Here is a 7,332-nt window from a genome sequence, read left to right on the forward strand (position 1 = left end):
TTTCAGGTCATTCGGAGGTGTTTCGGACGGGTTTTTGATCAAATGCGTGTTTCAGAAGTTTTTGAAGAACTTAGGCTTGAATCCGATGTGATTTAGTGGTTTTGGCATTATTTGATGTGTTTTGATGATTGGAACGAGTTTGAATGAGGTTTTAGGATGTATTGGTGCTTTTGGTTGAGGTCCCGGGGGCCTCGGGGTGAGTTCGGATGGTTAAACGGAGAGTTTTTGGAGTTGTTGCATGTTTCATATTGCTGGTATCTGGTGTTTTCGCACCTGCGGCTATTAGACCACAGGTGCGGTCTCGCAGAAGCGGAATTATGGGACCTTATCTGAGTCCGCAGGAGCGGAAGATTTGACCGCATAGGCGGTCCCGCTGAAGCGAATTAGGGACCGCAGAAGCGGTGGGTGCCTTAAGTGAAAAGTCCGCAGAAGCAGACGTGGACCGCATATGCGGAAGTCGCAGAAGCGGTAATATATCCGCAGAAGCGGAATGGCTGGCAGTTAAGTGAGATTTATCTTCTTCGCGAATTTTTTTGAAAGAACAACATTTTGGACTCCGAACCTTGAGAGCTTTGAGGCGATTTTGAAGAGGGTTTCGAGGGCTTTAATCAGGTATGGATTCTTGGACTTAGAATACGATTTTATGGTGTAAAAACATGGATTTAGACTGAATAATCAAGGAATCAAAGGTCAAAAATGGTGGTTTAGGGCTTGAACTTAAGAGAGTTTAAAATAGGGATTTGAGGGGTCAGTTGGACTCCGATTTTGGTAAATTTGATATGTACGGACTCGTGGCGAGACGAGGAATCTAGTGATTTGAATTTTGTAATTTTTCGAGAAGTGGGCCCGGTGCTCGGGTTTTGCCAACTTCGTGATTTTTGATATATTTTGAGTCTTTTCGATTGGGTTATGATTCATTAGCCTATTGTGACGTAGTCCTTGTGGTTTTGGTTAGATTCGACGCGCGTGGAGGTTGGTTTGAGGGGCAAAGGCGTCGCGAGCTAGAGATTTCACCGGTTCGAGGTGAGTAATGATTTTGAATGACGTCCTGAGGGTTTGAAACCCCGGATTTGCACAACTTGGTGCTATGTTGAGATGAGACACACGTTCCATGACGAGCGCGGGGTCATTTACTATTGGGAACTGTGACTTGGTCCAGTCCGGATGATATTTTTCCGCGTATTAGGAATGACTTGTTGTTTTCACTATGATTTGGGCTTATTGCCATATTTGGGGCTTATTGCCGACTGTTTGAACTCTTTATGAACTATCATCACTGTTTTCCTTAGTGTTTGAAATATTATTTGAACTCAGTCCATGTGATTTACACTATTTCTTGAACTCAGCCATATTTACTCAAACTTGGAGTTCTAAACTGATATTTGAACTATTATTTGAGCTGAGTCTTATTGCTTTACTATTGCTCGAGGGGCTGTTGACTATTTCTGGACTGATTGATGCCGAGGGCCTTATGTGAGGGCATGATGAGTGAGGTGAGGAGGCTTTCAGGCCTCGTATTGATACAGTTCAGGCTTTTAGGCCTTGTTGATAGCGCTTGGGCTGTAGGAGCCCCTCCGGAGTCTGCACACCCACAGTGAGCGCGGGTACCCATTTAGAATTGGACAGTGGTAACAATGACACTGTCACACGTGTTTTGGTCAGGTAACAATGACTGACCAGTCAGGTAACAATGGCTGACCAGTGGTAACAATGGCACTGAAACACGCGTTGGGTCAGGTAACAATGGTTGACCAGTCAGGTAACAATGGCTGACCAGTGGTAACAATGGCACTGAAACACGCGTTGGGTCAGGTAACAATGGCTGACCGGTCAGGTAACAATGACTGACCATACTTGAGCATACTTGTTTTATTAATTGTTTTCAAGAGAATTTCTTGCTATGTTTCACTAGTTCCTACTATTTACTTGATTTTACTGTTTGAGATAGCATTATCTGTGCCTGTGTGGGATTTTATATTCTCAGCCGTTATTCATTTTTATTGCTCACTGGGTTGGAGTACTCACTTTACTCCCTGCACCTCGCGTGCAGATGCAGGTAGTGTTCACCCGGTAGTGGGTTTTGAGCTCGGGCCAAAAATTTTCTGACGATGCTTGAAAAGTATCGGCGATAGCATGAGCGGCTCATGGCGGGTACTGGCACACAATCCCTCGGGGAGGAGTTGGAGAAAAGGGATCAGGAGTTGATGCAGTCCATTCGCAGATGTAGTGAGCTCAAGGAGCTGCTTCGTGCCAAAGACGAAGAGCTTGAGTTAGGAAAGGGGTCGTTGCAGAGTGCGCGCATCTTCAAGCGAAGGTGCTGTCGTTGCAATCCGAACTCGATCAGAGTGCTGTCAGAGTTGAAGCTTTGAATGCAGAATGGATGGGGAAGTTAGCCGAGTTGGAGAGAAAAGTGGCCGAGCTAGAAAATGCCGAGAGTGCTCAGGCGTCGGCTTTGGCGAGAGCGGTAGTGCTGGAGGACACTATCCGCGTCCTCAAATCTGAGCAGGAGTCTAAGAGGGCAAAGACCAACTGAGGGAGGCGAGGCTCGAAGAGCGCATCGGCGAAATTGACCGGGAAGCCTCAAACTTGGGAGACCGGGTCGTGACCCTCGAGGCCGAAAAGGCGCAATTGCTGGCTCAAGTTGTGTCTACTTCCGCTACTGTTCCTCATCATTTGAATGAGCTGTGGGTCCATGCCGAGGCCCAACGAGACATATACAAGGGTTTATGGGAGGCGGGTAGTGTTACTGAGGCTGATTTTGAAGAAGCTCGAGCGAAGGCACGCGAGGCTCGTGTCAATTGCGGCTATGACTCTGCGACGCCGGAGGTCGGCGAGGACGCTGATGTTGAGGAGGGGTTTCTTGAAGACAATGATGGGGAGAACGGCGGTGATGGCGCCGAGTGAAAAGTTGCTACAGCTTTAGTACTCCTTTTTTTTGTTCATTTTCGCCTTTTTTTTTTGGGCCTGCTTTGGCCTTTTGTAAGGTGCGGTTGTTGCGCACGTATATTTAAATAAAACAGTTGCTTCGCCTTTGTGTATCTTTTTATTCTCCTTTTCCTCGTTACGTATCTTTTAGTTTGGGCCGATGAGTCCCTGACCTTTACGATTGAGAGTCCGACCTAGTTCGGATTGAGTAGGATCTCATCGCGTGAGTCCGAATGAAGTCACTTTGGATCTTAAGATCCGGGCGAGGTTGACTTCCGATTTGCCGATTTAGGTGGAATCATCCGTCGTAGGCGAAGTCAATTTTTTTCATACGTATTCGAGCGGGATCGAATTTGGAATCGCCATCTCGGGCGAAGTTAGTTTCTGACTTATGTTCGAACGAGGTCGAACTTGGAGTTGCCGTCTTAGGCGAAGTCAGTTTCTAACTCATATTTGAATGAGTTTGAACTCTTTATTTTATTGGACGGTAGCCGGCAGCTGTTAAAGGTGTTATTCTGAGCGAGGTAGGATCGTATCCTACTCGATTCGATGATAGCCAGTGGTTGTAAAGGTGTCAATTCGGGTAAGATCGAATTGTGACCTATTGTAAGTTCGAGCGAGGTCGAACCCTTCTTTTGGGGATGGCCGTTGGCTGTAGGGGTGTTGTTTCGAGCAAGGTCGAAATGGTAACCCATTGTACGTTTGAGCTGGGTCGAACCCTTCTTTTGGTGATGGTCGTTGGCTGTAGGGGTGTTATTTTGGGCGAGGTCGAAATTGTAACCCGTTGTGAATTCGAGCGAGGCCGAATTTTTCTTTCATTTGGCGATAGCCGATGGCCGTAGGGGTGTTAATTCGAGCGAGCTCGAAACTGTAACCCGTTGTGAATTCGAGCGAGGTCGAATATTTTTTCATTTGGCGATGGCCGACGGCCGTAAGGGTGTTAATTCGAGCAAGGTCGAAATTGTAACCCATTTTGAATTCGAGCGAGATCGAACTCTTCTTTCATTTGGCGATGGCCGATGGCCGTAAGGGTGTTAATCTAGCAAGGTCGAAATGTAACCCATTGCATTTCTTTTGTTGGAGAACATTACTTGTCGTCGTATTCTTTATGAGTGCGCCGGGATGAGTCCCGGTTCGTTTAACTTTGCTTTCATTGGAGAGTACTGCGCGCCGGGATGAGTCCCAGTTCACTCAATTTCGCTTTCATTGGAGAATACCGTGCGTTTCCTGGGTGAGTCCGAGTCCGCTCAATTTTTCTTTTACTGGAGAATGCCGCGTGTTTTACGGGAGTTGATCTGTACTGTGCCATTTACATGATTTATGATATGCTGCGACTTGGGGGATTTTGCTCGGTCATTCCTTGCGAGATGGCATGCTATGGAACCATTTTCAAGGGCGTTTTAGCAGCATTTGCCCCTTGTCTGCACACCTATACAAGCGCTCGTGTTCGTGTTTCAAATCAAGAAGAGTGAAAACCCAAAATGAAATTGACTGTTACCTCGGCCTAGCAAACCGGTGAAGGGATGAGCGATGTTGTAGGGTGATACGCTCCGCCCAGTGCTTGAATAGTGATTTTTGATTTGGCAGCCACATTCAGTTTCGTTGTCTAACTGCGTCTAGGCTCCCTGTGTGTTGGGCTTACCTCACCCGTTGGGATATCGGGGCCGAGTCCCAATCCGATATGCGTAAACGATAAGGGGAACATGTTATGCTTTGTTTGTAAATCATCCAGCATGCGTGATATGAAATTAATGCGGGACGTGCCTGGTCTTTCAAGTGGTCATGCGGTAGGTTATCATCCCTTCCTTAAGAGTGAAGGCACAGGTCGGTATACAAGGTGTATACACCGCGTGGGATCGCGGTTATGCCAAGCACATAGTGACCATGGTCCTACTTAAATCGTGCGCACGACCCGCTAAGCCTACCGTTACAGGCGGGGCACGGGTTTCGTATAGATATCGGTCATGATTTTTATTTTGTGTAGAGATCTGACCTAGATTGATACGTTCATTTCAAGAACTTATCTATCACTCTTTTAGGTTGGCGTTGTCACCGAGGCGATGAGGTTGTGATAGCTCGGAAACAATACCTGGTTGGTTCTAGATCTAAAGAAAACTAAAGAATTTGGCTAAGAAATCCACACAGACGGCGCCAAATTGTTTAACCAAAAAATTGTTAAACCCTTTAGTTAACTAATTAATAGAGAGATAGAAGGTAAATCTTAGCCAAACATAATTAACTCTAGATCAAAACATATCGACTACAAAAGTTGGAGGAGAACAAGTTGATTTAATATTTCTAAAAATGATTGTCATGCATTAAATATAAATGATAGGCTTACATTTATGATGGATTTGCACTATAATCATAAGAGCACAGAAGGAGAAGAGAGAAAGCTGTTGATAGCTTAAGAGATCCCCCATGATAGTTCCGTACGATGACTATAATGTTGTAGCCTGATCTGGGTCCCCAGGCTCCTTTAATGGTCTCTTGCCTCCCTATATCTGCTAACAATTTTTCCCTTTTATCCAAGGTCTTTGACCGGCGTGCTTTCTCATGACTGTATCCTTCATTACTTACCCAAACATTACACTTGTTCTGCGATGTAAGCTTTCTAACGGCTTGATCTCGGCAGGGACCGTGGTACTCGTCGCCAGCACGCCTCGTGGGCACGACCGTGACTAAGTCGACCTCTTACTGTCCCCTTTAATGATAACTATTTGGTGGTCAGGTTTTTACCCATACACGTTGCTAATTGGGCTGTTTTAAGTCTCGAACATGTTAAAGGATCCCTCTACCACTGATCAAAGGTCTTGGTTTGAGCTCTTGGAATGAAAAAAATTCTGGCGGAGTGCTTCCCCTTTTATATGATCCACACGCGGCAAGAATCTGACTTTGTTGGACCACTGGACTCTGGATATCAGATAATTATACCCAAAAAAACATGTAAATGGGACCCATAAACTAAGAAAACCTTTGAAAAAGTACGAACTGGACATATCAACTAGACTAGGACTCCATAAAGGTAAGAAAACATACATGACAAATTTGTAGAAAGAGCTTGCCGCGCACTTAAAGCCTTTGTTTTTTCAAAACCAGTTGTCAACTATTCCATGATAAGATTGAAGTAATAAAAGATGAAGAAGATCTGATCATAAAGATGAAGTGCACTGAAGCCTAAAGGCACTGTATGGGTCAAAATTAGATCAGAGAAATTCGTCACGAGGTCGTGGTCGTGGACGTGGTCGGACATGCCAAGGTCGGACCGTCATCAACGGTCGTGGTCGGACATGCCAAGGTCGGACCGTCATCAAACATCTAGTTTGCTTTGGAAAGCTCAAAAGGAATATTCTACCGAATATTTCCTCCAAATTGTACCTTTTTTAAGGATTTTCTATGAATATCCCCCCCCCCCCTTATAAATAGGAGGAGAGGACTTCCCAAAAAGGAGAGGCTCTCTCTCGGTCTCCCTCTCCCTCTTTCTAGAAAATATGTAAACACATCTCTCACAAGAGAGAAGAGGATCTGTGATCCAAAACCTTCATCAGATCCAAAAAGGGTCCAATGGTTCTTGTATTTTGTCTATCATTCATTTTTATCAAATGAAAGAAGATCCGACTCACTCAAGATCGGGTGAATCTTTTCCTTTATCTACATTATTGCCATTTAATTTTATTCAATGCATCTTTCTTTATGTTATTAAATCTGGCTATAATCATGCCCAATATCTATACTCGGCTATGTTTTTCTACTCATATTATTCGTCTCGGATCTAGAGTTAATTATTCTTAACTAGGATTTACCCGTTCATTTCTTTTGATTGATTTGCTTAAAAAGTGTTTAACAACTTTTGAGCTAAACAATTTGGCGCAGTCTGTGGGGATTTTCTAGTTAAAATTTTAGTTTCCTCTAGATCTAAATCCAACTCTAGTTCCATTTTCTACTCGTTGTAGCGCCATCCTAGGAGTGCATATCGCTTCGGGGAAACAATGAAAATTTGAAGATTAAGGAATTTCCAAATACAGACGAAGTATACGACATTCTACCTGAAATATAAAAAGGAAAGAGTTATATGTATTCGTCAATGACGACGTATTCATTGATCTATGCTAAAGTCAATGATGTGCTCGTCAATAACGATAAAGCCAAAGTTGTTATCGTGTAACAAGGATCTATGCTAGGAGTATGCCACTCCAAATATATACATATTCTTGGCAAACATCACCTTTTCATTGAAAGTATAGAAAATTCCTAATTAAAAAGACATTATAATGCAATAGAACCTGGGCATTAGCAAGTGTAAGATAAAAATATAAAAAACCAACAGAAAAACTAAGTGGACGATAGGCGTGAAGTACATCTAAAGTACCTTGGTCGAGAAAAAGAAATGAACAAGTAGCAGATTTT

The sequence above is a fragment of the Nicotiana attenuata genome, chromosome 3, assembly GCF_001879085.1.
Source record: "Nicotiana attenuata strain UT chromosome 3, NIATTr2, whole genome shotgun sequence".
NCBI lineage: Eukaryota > Viridiplantae > Streptophyta > Magnoliopsida > Solanales > Solanaceae > Nicotiana > Nicotiana attenuata.